Here is a 24513-nt window from a genome sequence, read left to right as displayed (position 1 = left end):
TTCCCGTGCTACTGTCGTCAGCTCGTCAGCTTTTATGCATTGTGGCTGAGAATGGTGAAACCACACGTAGGCGGAAATTTTGTCGTCCACGCCTCGTCACAGAACGTCGATGGCAGTGGCTGCTTCACTCTGTGAACTACAGTAGGGAGCGATCTGTGACCGAGCTGTCGACACAGTACAATGCTGGTGCTGACGCAAGTACTTAGGAACATACAATTCAGCACACATGGTTGAACATGGGGCTCCGCAGTAGACGACCCGTACGTGCTCCCATGTTGACTCAACGACATCCTCCACTACGATTGCAGTGGGCACGGGATAATCGAAACTGAAAGTTTTGCCTGGTCGGATGAATAACGTTTCTTGTCGCACCAGTTCAATGCCAGTATCCGGATAGCCATCATCCAGGTGAACGGCACCGCGTCACTTATGCAGGCCCGTGTGGAAATTTCACTTAGGCTCCCCTGGGGCCTGTGGTATTAATAGAAGGCACCAGGCCAGCTGTAGACAACGTGAATATTATCACGCACCTAGTGCATACCTGCACGTCGCCACAACCGTCCGTGTCACAGGGTACTATCGTATTACCAATCGCTTGAGTAGCATGTTGATGAACTCACGTTAGCGCTTCGGCCACCGTATTAGCCTAATCTGAACCAGAGGGGACCCATCTAGGAAATTATCGGACACCAGCTCCGCGCCCATAAAACACACGCCTGTAATTTTACAACTGTGTGACCTGTGCGGCCGCGCGGGATTAGCCGAGCGGTCTCAGGCGCTGCAGTCATGGACTGTGCAGCTGGTCCCAGCGGAGGTTCGAGTCCTCCCTCGGGCGTGTGTGTGTGTGTGTGTGTGTGTGTGTGTGTGTGTGTGTGTGTGTGTGTGTGTGTGTGTGTGTGTTTTTGTCCTTAGGATAATTTGGGTTAAGTAGTGTGTAAGCTTAGAGACTGATGGCATTAGCAGTTAAGTCCCCTAAGATTTCACACAAATTTGAAATTTTCTGAATTTGTGACCTGTTCGTAGACATCTATTGACATGTACCTCCAGTAACATGCCAAAGACTGCTCGAATCCATGGCACGCAGAACCGATCCTCTATTGCTTTCCACAGCTAGAACAACCTGCTATGAAGCAGGTGGTCATGATGTTTTATCTCATTAGTGTATGTGAAAACGTCTTCTAACTTCGAAACTCAACATGTCACTTCAATTGAAACTGAGTTAAGGACTTCACAGTAAAAGAAGAACATCATTTCTCCTAGGTCGTTATTTTAAACTATTATTTTGTTTGAATAAATACCAAAAAACCACGTATACGCAACTGAGCTGTTTGCAGTTCCGCCAAGTGTACAAGTGACAAGTACTTGACACTTGTACACATGTAGAGTCTGGATTTCGAAATCTAATTCTACGAACGCGAAACAGTTGCGTTAAACTCATCATCATTATCGAATATGAGCGGAGGATACCCTACAGATGCTGTTGGAGCACCAGCGGATAGTGCCGATTAACATGTTAAAAAGAAAGTTATAAACATACTGTATCATTTCTGTAATAACATTTTACACATTTGCTACAAAATTAGATGCATCCCAGGAAAATGAACGAAGGATCCTGCATTTCAAAGCAGTACAATACCAAATACCCTATACCTCGTATTTGAGATAAATTACGATATGGAGGTAAACAAGTGGCTAGCTCAAATTTTTCACTTTTACGTAAGTGGAGATGTAGATAGCCATTGGTTGAGAATAAATGAATAAAAAATGAACTTTCTCGTTTATCCAGTTGCACCAGCAGATACCACGGATATAGACTTTTTGATAATTTATGTATTGCTAGTCGCATAAGAAGCTCGATTTTTAAAAATGTGCTTCGATAAATCGGCGCTTTGAAACAGCATATGTTTGTAACATGCAAGTTCCGATACAAAAACTGTCTAATGCAGAAGATGTAATGAAATAAATCTGCTTGATCCAAAATGTGACGTTGTAAGCCCCATTATGTCACGTTTGCCCACGATATACTAGGCTAGGGATATATTAATAATAGTCCGTCTTCGGTCGTAATGTTATTATTTCCTTATAATTGCCCAATGCGTTCCCAGAATTATCACAAGTTTCCCAAAGTGAAATTCCCTAATATTTCCCTGATTCCCAGACAAGTTTTAGCATTTTTCTCCGACAAATTTTGAGATCTCAACGGTAAGTTAAGACGTAAGTTGACAATCTGTCTCTGCAGCTATGGTACAAGAAACAATAGCTCGAATGAGTACATATCTGAAAATACTTGCAAGCAGATGGCATTCCCTCACGTGAGCAAACATTTTAAGTACTAACATCGACATCTTTCGTAATGAACTGTTTTCAGATGGAGAAAACAAACCACATAGTTGGTAAATGTGTTTCATTAGGATCACTGATGTTCTTTCATTTCAATACAACGAAACACATTTGGTGCCAAAAATACACATTTCCTTCGAGTCGCAAGACTGATTCAAAATACCTTCTCTGATTTCAGAAATAACCCCAGGAAAAAATTTGCTCTTGAAAGAAGTGCTTAAGGCGGGGAAGAATTGTGTAAACCAACACTGTAGGTGACCGCCAATAAAATGTTGCTCTACTACGTTCGTTGCTGTCGGTTATTACCCACTGTGTTATATCCATTATCTTATACGTATTGTGTGATTTTTCTTTCGAAAAATAAATGAGTACATAGCGTTCAAAACGACAGCGACTGACACAATTTTCTTCTTCTTTTTCTTTTCGTTCATACTTTCTAACATATATACTACTTTTGAAGTGTAAGATGTACTAGAACAAATAAAATGTCAACAAAACGTCACGCTATACAACGTACTTGCGATGAGACAGATGCAATTCCTGAAATCCATCGCCCATGGTCTATGACCTGCTGAGGAGACGGCAGTCCTGGGTCCAAGGATAAACCATGAAAATCCATTGCATTACGACACACACACACACACACACACACACACACACACACACACACACACACACACACAGACATGGCCTGCGGGCAGATCGCTGAGACTAGAAACGACAGGCAACGCCTCCACATTAGTGGGAACCGAAAGGCTTCAGATCGATAGGCCTGATCCATTCCAGATACCCACAGAAAAGGCCTCTGGTTTTGGCCCGTCGTGGAAATCCACTCGTGTGACCACCTGTTCACGAGCCACAGATAGCACGTTGATGAAATAAGACCACTGTGATCAATCCATGCAACATAACTTATTCAAATACTTTGAGAATCAATAATAATGAGAATATCCACGGGTGTACTGCCGGTCTACAGTGTCCAACGGGCACAATATTTCGGCGATCATACATGTCGCCATCATCAGATGAACTGACAGACTGGGCTCAGTCACCTGATGATGGTGACATGTATGATCGCCGAAATATTGTGCCCGTTGGACACTGTAGACCGGCAGTACACCCGTGGATATTTTGATTATCAAATATGCCGGGAGAAATTCAAGAATCACACTAATAATGACGATACGTAGCAGCTCACCATAAAAGTGATTGCTGAGCCGCAGACGGGCAAATAAAAAAGACAGTCACACTCTCACAACTAAATTTTCAGCCATAGCTTTTGTCAGGTAACCAGAGCGCGCGCATATATATAATCATTCGGATACAACTTACGCACACATGATCGACGTTTCCGGACGCTGTGTCTGCAGTCTCTGAGAATCAGATCCAACAAGAAGTGGTGGTGGCAGACTGACTGCAAGTTGAGGGGAGTGGTAGGAAGGGGGAAGCAGTAGGAATGAGGGAGCAGGGAAGCGGCGCACGTACTCAGCTGCGCCCAGCCAATGATGATGCATGACACCTCAGTAAACAAACTATTTCATCTACAAAGACAAAAATGAGGTTATTATAGTGGTTTTTCAAATTTCCCTTGATAGTTCCCTGACGTTCTCATCACTAGTGACTGCCGGCTTATGTTCAGATGCTGGAACCAGTTGTCATTCTTCTGCCATTCATGAAATGTATGCGTTCAGAGGCGCGGTGACTTCCATGCGTAAGCACATAAATATCCTTCACGACTCCTGGTTTATACATAAAATGCAATGGTCTATAGGGATGCATTATTACAATTCTTTCGATGTAACAGATGATTTCCATTATCGTGAGCGAATCTTTTTAGAGCAAAAAATATAAACGCGTCGCATGCCTCATTCAATCTCTGTAGTACTAACATCACTTTACGCACTGTATTGTTGCTTGTGGTAGCCACATGAAGTATCGATTGCGCTTCAGCTATACCGAATTGATAGATGTATTTTGTACAATTCAGGCGTTTTGCTACATTCGGAAAAAAAAGTGTTTCATGTAAGCTGTCTCCGAGATTGTAACTATCTTTTTGCTCATGTGCCACTAAATTTTTTTACGCGTGATTTTGTAGTATATATGTAGTTACGGAAACCATTCTAATACGGACATGGCTAAATTTTAAAGGTACTAATGTTCTGGCACCACGCTACTGTAGCCTGTGGATGTAACTGCAGGGACGAAAGCATCAGGTTTATTTCACGTTTACACAGCAGCCCAAACTTCATGATAGTTCTGGAACAGAGGATTAATGTGGCATTTCATGGTACATTTATTTAACGGTACGAAAAAGGCGTCGCAGACGACAATTTTTTAGACTAGATATTATGGGCTTAAGCAACCTAGGGCGGTAATTTTTCGTAGCGCGACATGAAACGACATGGCTGCTTTTTATGGTTAGTAAAACGGCAGTTCTACGGCACGTAAAGATGTCGCTCCGCGCCTGGCGCGGCTTTTACGACACACTGTTTCAAGCACCGGGTTACGACTCCAGGCTGTTTGCGATGTTCTCAAAGCACAGCTGTGTTTGTGATCTTCAAAACACAAAGACTGCTGAAGAAGATCCTCGGACTTGGCTGTAGTTCACCGAAACTAAGCAGTAACTGCTCACAAATAAATCCGATGTATGAAAGTGCAGCGTTCTAAAATTAAAGTTACAACAATTGTTTACGCACCAGGACCATACCGCGGATGTTATTCGTCAGTCTCTCTATTTGCCTCTTCTGTCTGCCAGTAAACGAAAGAAGGAACACAAGACCTCATGTTAACTGCTGTACCTCAGCTTGTTATCACACTTTGTAACGGACAATTCAAAAAGTTGTGAACTTTATTTTTTATTTCCTAGACAATATTAGGAAACGGATCTGTAGGATAACCGCATGACGGGCTTACTTCTCTCGTTTCGTCGTTTCGGTTTCTTGGACGAGCGTCCCACATTAAAAGTAACAGTAACCAGATTTCGGATGTGAAATTCTAGAGATCGAGTGACGTGGACCCACACCATTGTCAGCAGATGATCTTCGAGATGCTAAACGGAATTTGCGGTTGGAGGCAGGAGCACTTCCCTTTAGAAGGGGACCATCGGAGACATTTTATTGAACGTCTACTGTTTTAAGACATGGATGTCGCTTAGTGGTTTGCGATTGTCGTAAGGAAATTGTATCGCAAATCGCGTAACTATCGCGACACAATTCGACGTAGCCATCCAGCGTACCTGTTTCTCGGCCGCTAACACGCCTCTTACGGATCCTCTGTTACTGACCTCACCCAATGGACTAATACATAACGTCTGGAAGCTGTTCATATGCTGACCTGAGCCCAGCGTCGTGGTTTCGGATACCACGGGGCGCAAAACACGATGTCATCTTAATCATGCTGTCAGATATTATGTCGTTATACGCCAACGACGCTGTTACAGAGAGAATAATATGTTCCCCTAAATGTTCTATCTGGCCTATGAGCCTATGTTGTTTCAATTGTCGATGAGAATTCCCGTAAACAGCTGAAACAACTTTTCGGAGCACTCGGAGCACAAGGCGGAATGAACATCGGCGCTTTCCCGTGTCAAGGAGCTACCAGCGAGTAGTAGTAAGTGCAACACCAACCTCTGCTGCTCAACTATGGCAGTAACATTTGTCTAGTTTTTTGATCATTAGTGACTTAAGTTTTCGTTGTGTGACTTTTTGCTCCAGTCTTGTAACCAAGATGTACATGTTTACATTACAACTATTGTTAGTACATGCTTAATGTGCATTAAAGTGTATTTAGTACCGTGTCGTTGAGTATCAGTTTACGAATCTTTCTCGAGTGACCTTACCTCCATAACCTACATTGCACCCCTGGAGCTGAAGGGTGAAGTAACCATTCTGCCCCACAATCAGAGGTAGTTTTCACTGGGTCCCTAACTTCTTTTTCTTTCGGTTTCAGATAGTTGGACTCTAAAACCAAAAAACAATACGAGTAATCCACTGAATTACAGACTCGTATCACTAACGTCGATTTGCTGTAGGATTTTGAAACATATACTGTCCTCGAACATTACGAATCACCTCGTAGATAACTATTTGTTGACACATAGCTAATACGGATTCCGAAAATATCGCTCTTGTGAAACACAACCAGCTCTTTATTCTAACAAGGCAGTGAGTGCTATTGACAGGGAACGTCAAATTGAGTCCGTATTTCCGGAAGGTCTCTGAAAGCGTTCTTCACAAGCGACTTCTAAATAAATTGCTTGCCTATGGCTTATTTTCTCAGCTGTGTGACTGGATTCGTGATTTCCTGTAAGAAAGGAGACAGTTCGTAATAACTGACGGAAAATCATCGAGTAAAACATAAGTAATATCTGCCGTTCCTCGAAAAAGTATTATAAGCCCTACGTTGTTCCTGATTTATACAAATCATTTAGGAGGCAATCTGAGCAGTCCTCTCAGACTGTTTGCAGATGAGCCGGCCGAAGTGATCGTGCGATTCTACGCGCTGCAATCTTGAACCGCAAGACCGCTACGGTTGCAGGTTCTAATCCTGCCTCGAGCATGGATGTGTGTGATGTCCTTAGGTTAGTTAGGTTTAACTAGTACTAAGTTCTAGGGGACTAATGACCTCAGCAGTTGAGTTCCATAGTGCTCGGAGTCATCTGAACCATTTTTTTGTTTGCAGATGATACTATCATTTACCGTCAAATAAGCCATGAGAGGATCAAAACGAATTGCAAACTGATTTAGACAATATATCTGTAGGGTGCAAAACGTGGTAATCGATTCTAATCATGACAAGTGTGAAGTCAGCCCCGTGAGTATTAAAAAGAATCCGTTAAATTTCAGTTACACGTAAATCACACAAATCTACAGGTTCGAAACTCAACTAAATTCTTAGAGATTACAATTACGAATAACAAACTGGAACGATCACACAGATGATGCTGTGGGGGAAAGTAAACCAAAGAAGGCGATTTATTGGCAGAGCACATAGAAAATGTAACAGGTTTACTAAAGAGACGACTTTCAGTACGCCTGGAATACTGCTGGGATCCGCATCGGATGGAATTGACGGAGGACATCGGAAAAGCTGTAAGAAGGGCAGCTCGTTTTGTATTATCGCGAAACAAGGGGAGAGAGTGCCAGGGATATGATACAAGGATTGTGGTGGCAGTCATTAAAACAAAGGCATTTTTCGTTGCGGCAGCACCTTCTCATGAAATTTTCATCACGAACTTTTCCTCAGGATGTGAAAATTTTTTTGTTGGTGACCACCTATGCAGGGCGATTAACGAAGATATGCAAATATTTTAATATGTTATTCTACAAGTAAAACTAAAGACAACAGTTCATGTAAACATATGTCCGCAAATGTTCAGTTACGGAGTTACAGCTAAGAAAAGATTTTGCCTGAAACTTAGCAACTTCGCTAATATGAAGCCATTGCAAACCTGTACGAGGTTAGAGGGAAGCACGATTTCCATTTTTTGTTGTTGTTATTGATCTGCTGAATCTTACAAAAAATATCGCAGAGTGTATCTGCAGTAGTTTTCCAGAACATCCAGAGAAGCAAAAACGTAAATTCGTAAAATTTTTAATTTATTAACCAGTTTGCCTAATTTGTTTTCTAAATTGCAGACAAACTGCACATAGTTTTCAACAAAAGTTGGGGAGAATTTAATTTTGGAAAAATGATAGTAATAACGTTAACTAAAACTGTATTAGTGTGTCAGATAATCTTTTACTAATACCATAGCACACGTAAACTCATGTTAAACCAGTAAAAACAAAGCTCAACGTAAAGTTGTACAGTGTACATACAATTTCACAATATATTTACAATAAATGTTCAAAATGTCTCCACCGAGTTCACTGCATTTAGGTGCACGTGTATGAACAGGTTTTGTTGCTAGTTTTAGTTCCACAGCGTTGTTCTTAATTTCGTTCATTGCATTCATAATGCAAACAAGTAATGCCTCAAATGTATTGACTTTGTCATCATAAACTATGTCTTTCATCCATCCCCATACACAACATACACAAAACTCCATTGGTGTTAAATCGGGCGATATGGGTGGCCACAGACGCGTAGCACCACGACCAATCTTTTTCTGGGGACAATCTTCATTTAAATGTGTAGTAACGGCGTTGGTGAAATGTGGAGGCGCGGCGTTATGTCGAAAATATATTTGCAATCGCGTAGCAAGTGGAACATCCCCGAGCAAGTGGGGCACTTCTTCTTGAAGGAATTGTATGTCCCGCCAGTTAGTCGTCATGGGAAAATGAATGGTCCAATAAAATTTGTGTTGACTATACCACACCACACATTTATGCTAAATCGCTGCTGGAAATTGCGTTGCACTGTTACATGTGGGTTTGCTTCAGACCATACGTGCTCGTTATGTAAATTGTTTATACCATCTCGAGTAAACTGTGCCTCATCTGTAAATAAAATGTATTTGTATTTAACCAGTTTCACAACTCCAAACGAAGGGCAGGATCTCCCGGATGTAAATGACACATTTTTTGTTTATGGTAAGGATACAGATTATCGTACTTCAGTGTACGCCATACCTTAGACTGTGAATTGCCTAATCATTGCGAGATACGTCGTGTACTGGTGCCCGGGCCACGTTGAACATCATCCATAATACCCTATCATCTTCTTCACGTATCGAGCGCTCGTACTGATTATGAAGACCGAGCGACGTGGCGCAGTGTTTAGCACACTGGACTCGCATTCGGGAGGACGACTGTTCAATCCCGTCTCCAGCCATCCTGACTTAGGTTTTCCGTGATTTCCACAAATCGTTTGAGGCAAATGCCGGGATGGTTTCTTTCAAAGGGCACGGCCGACTTCCTCCCCCGTCCTCCCTAATCCGAGCTTGCGCTCCCTCTCTAATGACCTCGTTGTCGACGGGACTTTGAACACTAACCTCCTCCTCCTTCTGATTATGAACGCTAGGTAGAGAACCTGTCTCCCGTAACACTCGAAATACTCCACTAAAGGTTCGTGCATTCGGAGTCCTCCGAGTTGGATAACGCACAAGATATTCGATAAATGCAGCCGTAGCCTTACCATTACATTTGCCGTAAATAAACACCATATCGGCTTATCCTCTGTCGTAAATTTGAAATGCATCCCTATTTCATAAATGATCTAAAAACTACAACTTTTACTATTTGGTTTCACTTAAATACACTGTTGTTACTTTTTTTCACTGGACAATACAGAAAAATAACTCGTTTCAAGGTTAGGAAACGACTAAAACAACCCACTAACGGTTGCCAACAATGACCAACGTTTCTACATTCTTAATGGAAAGTGAACAAATTTACTGTATAATGATCTTTGCTTCTCTGGATGTTCTGGAAAAGTACTACAGATACACGTCTGGGACACATTTTATTACATTCACCAGACGAATAACAACAAAATAAATGGAAAACATGCTTTACATTAACCTCGTACAGTTTTACGATTGCTTCATATTAGAGACGTTGCAAAGTTTCAGGCAAAATCTTTTATTAGCCGTAAATCAGTAACTAAACATTGGCGGACTTATGTTTATATGAACTTTTTTCTTTAATTTTACTTGTCGAATAACATATTAAAATACTTGCATATCTTCGTTAATCGCCCTGTATAGGGATCATCATCATAAAATAAGAGAAATCAAAGCTCGCAAGGGAAGATTTAAGTGTTCGTTTTTCACGCGGGCTGTTCGGGAGTGGAACGGTAGAGAAGAAGTCGGTAAAGTTGTTTGGAAGAATCCTTTGCCAGGCACGTAACTGTGAACTACAGAGTGATAATATAAATGTATTTATGACCAATCTGGGTATCTGAAGGTTTCAAACCAATTTTATGTTCCTCAGACAACTCTGCAAATGTATGTCAAAGTATGTACTACATTATTGATAAAATGGCTGAAAATCTTAAAAACTTATTACGGATGAACGGCAACCTGTGCTCTTCACATACGTAAAAGGTAAGGAGGATCGGTTATTCAGTCTAACAATGAAAGACCTGTGAAGCTTATCAGTTGGATCGAAGAAACGGCATTAATAAAAGATTTAAAATTGAAATCACAGGCGACGACTGTGTCAACGATTCCTTAAGAGACATCCAACTTCATCAGTTTGTAAATCCGAAGCAACATCTGATGATGGAGCCATGGGCGGTATAGTTAGTTTTCTTTTTCTTTTTTTATCGTTGCTAACGTATTTACTTGGCAAGCATAAGTCAAAAGCTTCTCAAACACTAATCACGATGAAACAAATGTTTCAGTGAACCCTAAAAACAGATCAAAGATCATAGCTTGCTAAGGCAGACGTCAATTCGGATCGTTAACATCGATAGAAAGCGGCAAAACTGTAATTGCCCTATTTGTAAGTCGACGAGAGGAAGTTAGATGGCGCCGATGTCCATTTTTCCTGAAAAGTGTGAACAGAAAGAATTTTTAGTTAAGATTGCTACCAGGAGGTTGGACATGTCTACAGCACTGGGTGGATGAGTGCAGTCATTTTTTGCATGGGTTACGAAATTTGTGGAATTTCCTATAGCAGTAACATTTCCCAGTTCTTCTTAGATGGCGCTGCGACAGTGTGGATTAGCTTGTGAGTCACGAATTATAGATTGGAATTCAGTTGAAAGTCGCTATTCATAGTGCCTCCGAATGTGTGGGTGGCTTTCTAAGAGCTCAGTACGCTATAAAGTCTGAGGGCAAACTAACGCTTTTTGTCGCAAAGCTTAAAACGCATGCATGCAGGAATTTGGGATGTAAAATAATGTTCACAACTCACAGTATTTTTACGATGTAACAAAACTGCTTTTATTCACTTTCCTTTGACATTTTATCATCTATCACAGCTTTACAACTGCTTATTACTGAATTATTTGATGTCTGAGCGAGAGTTTAAACCAGACAGTAGCAGCGTCTCACGTTATGTATCGCGTAAACTTCTGGAAAATCACTGAAAATAAATCAATGTTCGCTAGCGCAATTTTGATGTTGAAATTCCACAATTGTGAACCAGTCAGGCCACTCGCAAACAACCGCGGTAAAGTTTCAGGGTTCAGACTAGGTCGCCTAATGTGAAATATTCCAAGTTCACAAGCTCAAAATATTTCAGAGTATTCGCTAGTGACAAACGGGAATATCACAAGCCGCGATTCAACTCTTAGAAAAATTTAAACATACTCGAGGCGCCCATACGTACTGCACTCTCCCAAAAGACAACAGCCGATCGACTGCGCCTGAAAGCATTGAATAACCGACTGACACCAAGCACGCTAATGGCGGCCATTTAAGCTCTCGATCAGTTGTCAATCAATCTCACAAGCTTTTCACTTCCGGAACATACTTAAAACTCTAAATGTTATACTATTTACATGTATCATAAAACAGATTTCACGTAAATTTCCTCGGATTTGCATCACTGTTCTTGTTTTTTTTTCTCCTTAAGTAGTTTGTTCAATAATTATGATTTTGTGAAGGTAAACATGCTATTCTGCTGCTAGTCAATAAAAACAATCAGGACAAAGTAAATACATGTACAGTGCCTCTATCTAAATTTACTTGGTACTGCTGTCGCTTCTGTCGATGTTTTATTTATTACCAGCTGTGTACACGGCGTTGCCTGGGCATGTATTATTCCGACCCCAACACTTTGACAGGTATGTGGTTCTTACGCCCACAGCGATTCTTTTCAAACAGAAAGTGATATGCGCACCAATATTGGTTGCATACAGTCCAATGGTTTAGGTGTAGTTGTGGAACTTACATATATACATTTCCTATACGTATGGATTTTTGTGAAAATTCATGTTTTTACGTGTGGAATGCAAATTCTGGACTGTCATTTGAAATACGTACTGTTTATAAGAAATCTACTATGATATTCTATAGTGCTCAATGACAAATAAGCGTTGAAAGACAGTTTGAGAAAATCGTTTAAGGCTTTAGTCACAAACTACTTTTTCAATCGACTGTGCGTTTTCACCCATTCACTCGTCTTCATTTTATCTTTATAACCATGTTAGTGGCTTCTCAGTAACGAATCGGATTCAGTTGTTATTAGAGTATGTCTTATGGAGGTTACGCTCTGTACGTTTCTCGCCAACGGCGGGTCACCTGGGTTATCCTGATCACGTATCCGGAGCATGCGTTCATCTGCTAGCCTCCTGCGGACTTGGTAATTTTCGTACTCACAGTGTCTGCTAATCACTGAGGCTCAAATGGGCCGCCACATTCGATGACACTACTAGACTAGAGCGGCTCACTGACAAGGAGATCACACGGCACATTGCATTTTTATAATTTTTCATATTTATGGCACCTGAAGTTCAAACTTAAATATTGATCTCCCAGAGACCCTCCAAGAAACAATCAAAAATTCTGGAAAAAATCGCTAAGGTTTTCCAAGCGTTTTTAACACCCTTAAGTAGAACCTATTTTTTGACAGTGTGTGCAGCTATGTTGTAAGATGGTCGCGTGCTATCTCCGGCTCCTGGGTTCGGTTCCTGGCCAATGCAAGCTTTTAAACAGAGGTGCATGTTTGACGAGCATTTCTGTGAAGCATAAAATGCATAAAGATACAAAAAATCAGTAAAGTTCTAGATTGGTAACCACTGGATCGACTCTAGTTTCGGACTTTTCCTTTTTCGATTCAGTTCATGTACGTACCTCATTTCTCATTGAATATATGCTTAACACATCTAATAGTCATTTTTATGAAAAATATACGTCATCTTATTTCTAATTACATACTAAATATCGAAATCCAGTTTTCATTCCAATGTTCGAAACCAGTCACTAATAAAAATCTTACTTACAACTCTGACGGAAACTTTAAATAATAAATTGTAAATATAAATTCTTAATTAGCGGTATTTCATAAAAAGGTTGTTAATCAATACTGTTTAAATTAAAGGAATCATGGGGTGTATCCTCTTACCTCTGAACATATAATACGAACTTTGATGTTGGCGAGGGAGAGTCATATTTCGTTGCTATGTCTACCACCACATTGGTCTCATAGACTTCAGCCACTAGTTCTTTTAGTCTTCATTATAGGGATGAGCTTCAAAAAACGCTAAGAAGCAACCCAAAGAAATTCATAACTCTCTTTCTGACTGTAACACTTCTTATATCAGCCTTTATCAAAAGCTTAACAATGAAAACTACTACTGACGGTTTTGAAGCTACCGGAACACAGTCAACTAACCCAGCCACATTCACCGACGCCAATTTGCTCCCAACAGACAACTGAAATTGGACCTAGTGGAGCTTCAAATAAAGAAGTGATCATATCTAGAGCTCAACAACTGGAGTTTCCTTCGTCTAGCGCACCAGTCAAAAAAGACATGCCTACCAGTTTGGATGATAAAGCTCGCGAGATTTCAGCCCTCTGTAATGATGAGACGCCGGCTAAGAAAGTCCGATTTAATGTTCCAGTCCTCGGTGCTCTTGGATGACAACTGTGAACAGGGTATTTACATTTCATGTTCCACCTAAAATTCTAACTTCTTTGTCAAAAGCTAATGAAAGCAGGGAAAGAACGTATCGGAAGAGAGGGGAAGGCTTCCGCCTTAACTTATTCGCCATACAAAAAACAAGTTAACGCCACTGTTAAGGAAAAAGACAAAAAGAAATTTGCCAAACGAGAAAGAGCAAGAATAAAACTATTTAAGAAACAGAATAAAATTACGAATGGGTCAATAAAGGGAAGAGCCTAAAGAGAAATGGAGAGAGAGAGAGAGAGAGAGAGAGAGAGAGAGAGAGAGAGAGAGAGACAAAAACTGATGACAATTACTCTTAGGATTGTCCTGACTGTGAAGTTTATATTGCGCTGGATTTTACTCAGCTGAAGTGTCCTCTTTTCCGTGTGCAAAAAAGGGGCACACAATTCGAGTACAGGAATAGATAGCGAAGATAATGAGGCTCTCCTACTGTGTGATGTTTGTCAATAGGCTTGAAAAAAAGGACACAATCAGTAAGAACTGTAGTTAAACCTTATAGGCACTTAAAACTACGTAAGTATAGATCAACCTGATTTTTCTTGTCCCATGCCCGGGGTAGAACGAGGTGAATTATGTACTTTTCCGTTTACGAAAGGGGGGTGGAGGGAAGGAGGGAGGGAGGGAGGGAGAGAGACGAAGAAGAATTGTGTTTTTATGTTCAACTTATTATCTCATAGCACACTGGGATCCCCCACAGCAGAGTGAACTCTAATTCTAGAGGAGCCAATTTACAATCAGCATTTAGCCACGAAGATTCAAACTTTTTGTTTCCTCCAAAATTCCGCAACTGAAGCATATATCCCCCATCACTGTCCGGAGCACCACCAAAGACGTCGTTGGCGATGTTCCAGCATTCCTTTCTTTTCCCCGTTCGGTCAAAGTCCATAGCCATAGCCACATCAATACCCATCGTCGACAACTAGATACAGACTGAAGGTGAAGAAGCATGTCTTTGAAGTAGACACAAAATAATTCGGTTGGAGCTGTGCTCTATAGAGTGCACTGTTCATGTGCGTCCTGAAGTTTGATACACGTAAGTTTTCGTCGCAAAAACTTTAAAAAAATATGGCCTTACATGCTGAAAAAGAACATGGTGTATATCACGTGTATCTTGTCACATTGGAGCGATGATACTGCGGACTGCGAATGTAAAGAACTACTTCAGCTCTCTGGGGAGCAAAACAACATTGGAGTATATAAAAGAAAAAAGAACGCAGGGACGGATTTAAAAGAAGGTGGATGAGTATGCGCGCATGCTGTGAGACTCACCTCTGCGCTGCAACTGCCCTGCTGCTGGCCATGTGGAGCAGTCGGACACTGTAACCATAAAAACTGATGATTAATTCAAAGTCAGTTAAGATGAAATTAAGTTCTAAATACACGCTAATTTTAAAATGTAATTACGAGAGCTACTTCTTCATAAAAGTACAGGTGATAAGAGAGACATGCAACGATACCACATTTCTCAGACACGCAAGGCAAAACTTGTCAATCGAGTTAAAATCTTCCGCAGTTGTTTCTAACTAGTAGTGTCGACGGCAAAATAGATCAAGCATGAAAACAAGAAGTAGGTGTACTGAACTGTTAAAAAAAAGTAAAAGGTCCAAGTTCAAAACGTTTAATATCGAGAGACTTGGAGTAGCCATGGCTTTGTGGTTATGTGATCATGGTGCTGGACTGTGAATGGCAGATTCACGTTCAAATCTCCTCGTGCCCCAGTTTTTTTTTACGTTATTTCAAAAACCTGTGAACTTTCCGTCCAGTCACTGACGCGTCTGTTGAAATTTATATCTGTGTCGTGGTGTAACAGCGAGGAGTAAGAAAGGGACCTCCAGACGTACTAACTCTTTCTTGTTCTACACAAGAACCACATATTATGACTAATTCCTTCCTTGTTAACATACTTCACACCCGTTTATTTGTTGTTTTCATTTTTGGTAGATGCCTGAGCGGCATCTCACCTGCTCTCACTGTTCATTGTATTTACTTGCGACGGTAACACATTCTTACCCCATGACTCATTCTAGAACAAATGTATAGTATGACAACTGCCAAGAAGCAGGAAGAGACAGACATGTCAATGATCGGACGGACAGTTCATAATTTTACGGAAAAAAGAGGAATGAGAGAGATTCGAACACGGATCTCCCGCTTTGCAGTGCAACACCTCGACCACACAACCACGACGCCGTGGTTCCTCCTCAGCTCTCGATGTTGCACATCTTTATCTTGGACCGTTGACTGTTACTATTTCGTTTCTTTTTCCACAGTTCTATAAACCTTCTCCCTGCTTTCAAGCTTGATCTGCATTCAATTTCTAATGGGCTACCAACTGGGCCATTTTACCTATAAATCCGTTGGGGTGCGACGGAGAGTTTCCTTTGTACGAGGGAGACCTTAATGTTAACTTATAGATATCTGAATGGAAACAAAGGAAAGAAGTGTTGCTCAACCGAAAAATAGAACAAATATGTTTTGGTAATTATTTCCAGCATCTTTTCACTCGTACTGTATGGCCGAGTACTATCGGCCTCAGTAGCTTGAATAAAACGGTTTCCTCGTTCCTCGTTCCCCGTTCACTTCACTTCACAGATGGTGCATCGGAAGAAAGAATGTAGGCAAGCCTCTAAGTATATTGGACTATCGCTAATTTTATCCGAATGGTCATTACGCGATATATATGGTAGGGAGGGGAAAAAAAGGAATGAATGAACGAAGAATAGCACGAACTTTGATTCTTTCAAGAATTGGGGAGGAAATCGGCAGTGCCCTTTCAGAGGAACCATTCTGACTTTTGGCTGAAGCGATTTAGTGAAATCGCGGCAATCCTAAATCTGGATGGTCGTAGATGGATTTGAACCGTCTTCTTCCTGAATGCGAGTCCAGTCTGCTAACAACTGCGCCTCCTCGCTCGGTGTTGCGGATGGAGACACTTTTCTGACAGATTGTGGAATGCGAGACCTCAGAATTCGTTCCTTTACACATACACTTTACATATACACTGTGAACTGGAACAATCGTAGAAATGCCTTGCAGTATAGAACTCGAACCCTGAATCTTCCTGTCGCGAACAACGCTGTCTGAGTGAGCTCCTGCCAGTCCACTGCAAAATGAAAGTGATTCTGCAAACAGTCCCTTAACCGTGGCTAAGCCATTTCTCAGCTAATGTCCCCTCTATAGTCCACCAAGTATGAAGGAGAGCTGCTGTGAAGTCTTGGAAGTAGCGGATGTATTGGGACAAGTGAAGCTGAGACAGCGGGTCGTGAGTCGTGCCTGGATAGCTCACTCGGTAAGAGCACTGTCTGCGAAAGGCTGCTGGGTTCGAGTCCCAATCCCGAACCCTGCCTGAATCTTTTACATGAAATTTCAAAACAGCTGATACTCCGTTGCAAACTACAATACTCATTCATTTTCTTTAAATACACCGAACGATATTTACGCTGCTGATGAAATTTCCCCGTTAAGAACGACATACTGCGTTCTCTTAGCAATAAAGTCTTTGTGTCTAGAAATACATTAACCTGCACTCCCCTATACAAAACCTCACGAACAGAAAAAGCCCAATTTCACATGATCCATGCTTATACTACTTCCGACCGATGTGCTTTTCGGAGTCAAAAAATTGCACTACTCGTTAGCAATTAATACAACCTATGATTATACAATGACCTTACATAACTGAGCTAGAGCTTCACTTCTGCCACACTGCAACACGGAAAAAGATGGGAGGTCAAAGAAATCGAATTCGCTACCAAATGCATTTTCGTTCAAAACCATCGAACGGTTGACACACACAAATGGATACATGTCACCTTTGCCATTTCACGCTTATATATATATATATATATATATATATATATATATATATTTATATATATATATATATATATATATATATATATATATCTCAAATTCGTAGTTAACAGGAGCCTTATCAGCGTCATCAGTAAAATGAAATAAAACTGTGAAGCTTTCTTCGAAGCGTACTGAGATGGTTCAGTTAGCGAAATTTCGAAGCACGAAACATTTTCCGGATCACAGAAATGCGAATCTCGGCGTACCCCCCACCCACTCGCCTGTCCGTCATCTGTCTTGTTTAACTGCCAACACGGCAGCAGTAAGGGTCACCCGCAGACCCCGACATCCCTATTACACACTGATCACTGCGCAAATACTTGGAAAATCAACAAGGCTGACATGTGACAGCGGACTGGCAGCCCAGTTGTGACCACACGATCCACCGCCACGCCCTCTTTACCTCAGCGAGGCGCAGCTGGGTCACCCGAAGTAATCTGCATGCATGCAAGCTTGTGTCATTCACGACAGCGCCGTGTTCAGACGGAAAACTTTATGTTACCCCGAATCAACGGAAAATCTGTATCGTAATACCGGGAAATATTTTATATTCGAGCAGTCGAAGTTACGTCAATGCAGTCTGCGATTTTATGCTGTTTTTATAAGATTATTGTTTGCTTTTCCTTGTCTCGTTATGGTAGGCACATTCAAATTCAATGTGTGTGTCAGAAAATCTTATTTTTTAACAAGTGTTACATAGATTCAGTTATGGGAGTATTATTAACACTGCGAACTACGTCGTGCACCACACGCACTGTTGTGATGAAGACTGTACGCTTTGCTCCAGCCGCAGCTGACTCATGTATGACAAATTGTCCACCCAGATTGCACATAATTATGCATGAATGAGCCGTCGTGATAATTTGATACAAACTTTATATAATGCAGTCATAGTGCCACAAATATTTTTTTATTGCGGAGAAGCATACAAAGAGAGAATTTGTCTGACAATATCTAATATGCTTTTGACATTGGTTTCACATGTCGTTATTGTATTGTACTAAACAAGGTACATAGAAACGGCGGAGAGGCTTCGTCCTCGCCGTAGCCCTCAGCGGTTCAGAACCCCCACAACAGGCTACAGCAGTCCATTCACCCCACCGCCGCCCCCACACCGAATCCAGGGTTATTGTAGACAGTCGTTTAATCTAAAGGTTACTATTTCATAAATAATAGTGGGGATCACTATACATGTTTTCACTTGTACGAGGGGCGTTTGAAAAGTCCGTGCAAAAGTAAAAACTACTTACGTGTTTGGAGTAAACTCTTTTTTATTTTTCGACGTAGTCTCCTTTTAGACTTGCACATTTCGTCCAACGCTGTTCTAGTTTGTTGATCCCTTCCGAATAACAGGAAATGTCTAAGTCTGCAGAACAGCAATTAGTTGGTGCAATGACCTCCTCGTTTGAATAAAATCTTTGTCCCGCCAGCAGTTTCTTCAAATTGGGGGACAAATAGTAGTCCGAGGGAGCCAAGCCTGGAGAATAGGTGAGATGTAAAACGAGTTGGAATCCCGTTTCCATTAATTTTGCGACCACAACTGCTGAGGTGTCCCCTGGTGCATTGTCGTGAAGGAAAATGACTTTTTTGCGGTCCAATCGCCGGCATTTTTCTTGCAGCTCGGTTTTCAAACGGTCCAATAACGATGGATAATACTCACCTGTAGTAGTTTAACCCTTCTCCAGATAGTCGATGAGGATTATCCCTTGCGAATCCCGAAAAACAATCGCCATAACATTTCCGGCCTTTCGCCTTTTTTGGTGCAGATTCTCCCTTGGTGGCCCATTTTGTAGGTTGTTGATTGGTCTCAGGAGTACAGTACGTATCCATGTTTCGTCACAGTGGCGAAACGACGCTTAAAGTACTCTGGATTCGTCCTGAACAGCTGCAAACCATCCTTGCAACACTTCACACGATTCCGTTTTTGCTCAAGCGTGAGCAATCGCGGAACCCATCTTGCGGATAGCTTTCTCATGTCCAAATGTTGATGCAAAATATTATGTACCCGTTCATTCGAGACACCCACAGCACTAGCCGCCTCACGCACCTTAACTCTTCTGTCATCCATCACCATATGATGGATTTTATCGATGATTTCATGAGTCGTAACCTCCACAGGGCGTCCAGAACGTTCATCATCACTTGTGCCCATATGACCACTCCGAAAATTTTGAAACCACTTATAAACTGTTCTAATCGAAGGTGCAGAGTCACCGCAATGTTTATCAATTTTCTCTCTACTCTCGTGAGTAATCACTACACGAAATTCTTTTTGGACCATTTTTTGACTATCACTCGACTTCTTTGGTTCACACAAATGCCAAATACAAAGAAATAGACCTATGTGGCTGAAACCTGGTGTGCGTTCTTTCCAAAGATGCTACTAACTAAACATGACCTCGATACAGCCGGTGGCGCCATCTCTCGGACTTCGAACGGACTTTTCAAACGCCCCCCGTAAGTACTGAAATTGACGCTGGTGTAAACTTTGTGTATTATTGGAAAATAAAGACTCGGTTTTCAGGTACAAGAAGTACTGCATACGGACGACTCCTACGCCATACGTAATCCTGATAATTTCGTAATTAACACTTACACCATACTCCAGAAACAAATTTAAAGAAACCGCTCATTGAGATTGCTATCACTATACATTCAATTCTCAAGCAGATGAGACGCGTTTACTGTCACAGTTCCGCAGCCTAAGCTTGAAACAGCTAAAAAATCAGTGTGGACTGTTTTACGTCTGAAATTTTAAAGAACTAAAAAAGTTGTTGATAATACGCGTCGAACATCAAGGATCGAAAATAGTAGGTTCTTTACAGAATTACCATTCCTTCAGTGTATGCAGTTTATAGGATGGGAATACATAGCCAAACAAAGGAAGGGGTTTTCGAATAAATACCCAAGTATTACCTCAATGCTACGCCCATTCTTTGACTATGTATAGTTATGTGACATTTAAATGGAAATAATACTCTTTTAATGAAACTGAGCACGTTATCCAACGACGTGACCAATATTCTAATATAAGTGGAAAAAAGAAACAGGTTTAATCAATCTGAATTTCAGACAAAGACGTACCATATACCCCAGAATGAGCCTCTCACAATGGCATGTGCACAATATTTCACGTGCCGCTTAACTGACGACGAAGGGGGAAGTAAGACACACCACCTCCTCCACGTTTAGGTAGCACGAGCTGCACTGCAAATCGTAGTTATGAACGGCGCACCAACGACTTTGCGATTGGAACAGCGTGGTAACAACGCTGCCTTTAACTGTTAATTTCTACATCACAGAGAATCACTAAATTTATGAAACATACTTCCTGAATCCCTTGGTGTGTCCGTGACATGTCTCAAGTCCCCCCAAAAAAATGGAGCTATACGTAGCAAAATCAAATCCGGTGCAAATGAAACGTCTGGCTTCCCTGTAATCCCTGTCAATACTTCATATAACTTTTTCAGTTCGACCACTGTCGTCATCTTTGTGTCACTCGCTGTTATGCTTAGCATTCATTTATTTGCTGATCCACTCAATTAATTAAAAAGGACATCGATAATGAGATACAAATGTTCTTCAAGGTAAGCAAATTCGGCCGTGTCACTGACGTAGGGCAGCACACTACTTATATTAAAATGTGTTTATTGTACATCCCGTCCTTGTTCCGCCAGTCTTGAAGTAGGTAGGTTGTGACCTGACTATCTTGAGAGATTACGTATCTATTTGTGTAGACGCCTAACTGAAAAACTAATTGGTGTAATGAACATTACAACAACTTTAGTCTTCCGTCTATTATTACCACCCGTAATAACTGTACTTCTAATTCATTCATTCGTTTCATGTCCTAAGAAACCACCATTTGTTGTCATGATAGAAACTTATTCAGAAAAACGTGAATGTCTGGCTCAAAAGAAGTCAGCTGTCGTCGCCTGTAGCTTCTTGAGACGAATAAAGAACAAACACTGTATATTAAAGCCATCTGCTAACCGCAACAAGGTGCGCTGTAGTAATATCGCTTGAGTTTTAGTATACTATCTAGCAGTATTCGCAAAAACAGTCAGTCATCTGTTAACCAAGGTGAAGTATTAAAAATTGCTAGTAAAAGTGGATGACTGGCAGTTAAAATACATACTTGTATGCCGTTACCAACGCACAGCCTATCCATAATTCAGATTCGCAATAAATTAATGTTGACGAGAAGATAACTACCTTTCCTGAATCTTGTCTGACATACGTTGCTTGCATGTTCATAACTGTTCCTTGCACTCAAAAATACCCTGAGACTGTAGTGAATCTTTAATGGCGATAAAAGAAAACGACAGAACGACAGATACGCATGATAATGTATTAAACATGTAAATATCAAACATTGAATTAAGAAGCTGAGAAAATGGATGAGACTGAAATGCTGCAATCAAATACCGCCAGAAGAACGTTTTATCGTATTCAACTTTTGAGAAAGCTTCCAATACGATCATATCAGACGTTGCACTCTCAGCTTAGTCTTCTGGACAGAGTGTTCTCTCTCTCTCTCTCTCTCTCTCTCTCTCTCTCTCTCTCTCTCTCTCTCTCTGAATTTATAAACTCGTAAACATAATTGGGGATAAAAGCGGCAAACAGCAAAAAACAAATTTAGCATACGTGATAAGCATGAGATATTTCGTGCAGCATTTCAGAATTAAATGTACTCTCTACGTCACGTCGAAGGAAGAAATTGACTTAAGAAGAAATTATTTTGGCTCAAACAAAGAATAACATGGCTACTTCGTTTTTCAGTGACACTTTACTGCTATGTCACAAACTGTTCTCTTTGGAGAGCATTTAATCCGTAGCCTAGTAGAACATCCATTTTGGGCTTGTTAAAGACTAGAATAAATTATAATTATCCAATCATTTGCTTAGTTTATTTCATCTACAGATGTTTAATGCAGTTTCTCAGACTTTCATGAGAAACTCTTCAGTTTCAAATAGTATTGTCAGTTACAACATGTAGTAACGATTGTTTGGAACAATAATTACGCAATCTGGGTTTTATACGAGCAAGGGGAGATTCATAATGCATGGCAACTGTTGCGGTCAGAATCTGCAAAGCCTGCCTTATTGTTAGTGCCTGTATGGTGACGCTAAGACATTGTCCTAGTAGCATTTAGTGGATAGTAAAACTGAGAGGAATCCTACCAGGAGGAGGTACTAAACAAAGAAGATGTATCGGTGGGAGAAATGGTATGATTAATAAGGACGTCCAAGTTTGGGCAAAAGCCACACAAAATGCGCCAGGGCTGACCGGCTGAAGGCTCTCAATGTTTAAACACGTTTTACGTTCCCAAGCGCGGGCATGGAGTTCTAAGGAGTTAATTTACGAGCAGACTCTAGTAAGGGGACGCGCTGGCTTACTGCGTAAGGAAGCCGTTCATCGGCAGAGCTCTTGGATTAGATCGTGAGTTTTTAGATAGTTCGAGGAGACGTTTTCGGAGGCTACGGACTTGGCGAAATTTAATTACAGTAAATAAAAGTAGTCTACATAAGCGGCTGCAAGAACAGTTCAAACCACCCCTCACCCTTTGCCGTTTCATCCCCACGAGCACCCTTGTCCCTCCCGTCCGTGACTGCCCAATGTTGTTCATTTTATTTAACCAATTTAGGAACGCTGCTGCTCCGTCATAAACAATTTCTGAGTGCTATAGCTGTACGTCTATTTCCATTCCTTTATTTAAATAATTACGCTAGGACAGCGCGCCACAAGTGCAGGAGGCAGCGTCCACCAGGTGGGTGTACAGCGCACGGCGCTAGAACCGCCAGTGCACCGAGGAATGCACCTCGCCGCTCGCGGCGCTAATGCCAGCTGGCCGCTTGAGTAGGGACAGCAGCAGAGCTGCCACTCGCACGGCTGCAGCACTGCCGACTGACGCACAAGAGGTCAGTGTCATGAGGAACCACTCCTTGGCTGTGTATATAACACTTACACTGATGAAGCAGCTCATTCATCTAACTAATTCATTTCAGAATGATGTCATTGTTAGATGAGGTGGTCTCCTGACCTTCATTGCTTACATATTCCGCTTTCACAATCATATTCTGCACATCAAGACGCTTCATTCGAACCCAAACTCGATAAGATAAAGTCAATGCTGTATGAATTCATGTAAATGATATGCAAATAACTAGTAACTCGCAAGTGCGCACTGTGGTTGAAATACTCGAGGCTGGCGCGCACGCACACACACACACACACACACACACACACATTCAAGACATGACGGTCACAAAAGCTTTTAGTTCGGGAGACGCAAACCGCACGCCAGGAGGCCGGACCCTTTAGAGGACGAGTCAACTTATCTACGTCGGCCGGCGACCACCCGTAGAGCAGACAGCGTTTGCCCGAGTGAAAGGGGGCAACGACCCTGTGTTCGGCTTAAAAGCAAATTCCGCTAAATTGTGTGCGAGCGCCCAGCCTACGCATTCATTACAAACATAGCACGCAGTTTCAGAGGTTATCACAGGGAGACAGCATACGCCAAACGCCGATGCTACAGATTTCCGGATTGGTCACCTTAAACGAAACGTCATTCTCCCATTTTAGAAGAGCAATGCTGATTGGCAGACGATATTCCTGACGCCTTGAGCTGAAGGAGTAACGGAAGAGACCGAAAGATATACCCCTTCATGTCTGGCGCAGAGAGGGGCCGTTCCGTTGTCGCTCTTGGAGCGAAAACACGTAACGAGATCGTGTGCGCTCGTACGTGTACTCAAAGAGCGAGGAACAGGTCTCTCCTCAGTACTTCACTGGGAGAG

At 41.6% G+C, this 24513-nt stretch overlaps 1 protein-coding gene across 1 annotated transcript in view; it reads right to left on the bottom strand.

Moving 5' to 3' along the window:
- The window catches only part of LOC126363182 (uncharacterized), a 1127484-nt gene that overhangs the window by 860112 nt on the left and 242859 nt on the right, over positions 1 to 24513 (bottom strand). The window contains exon 3 of the mRNA XM_050007943.1: positions 15130 to 15177. The gene's annotated coding sequence lies outside the window, so the exon portion shown is untranslated. The remainder of the gene's footprint in view (positions 1 to 15129; positions 15178 to 24513) is intronic.

Source organism: Schistocerca gregaria, chromosome 1, assembly GCF_023897955.1.
Source record: "Schistocerca gregaria isolate iqSchGreg1 chromosome 1, iqSchGreg1.2, whole genome shotgun sequence".
Classification (NCBI taxonomy): Eukaryota; Metazoa; Arthropoda; class Insecta; order Orthoptera; family Acrididae; genus Schistocerca; species Schistocerca gregaria.
This window is presented reverse-complemented; position numbering and strand designations above follow the sequence as displayed.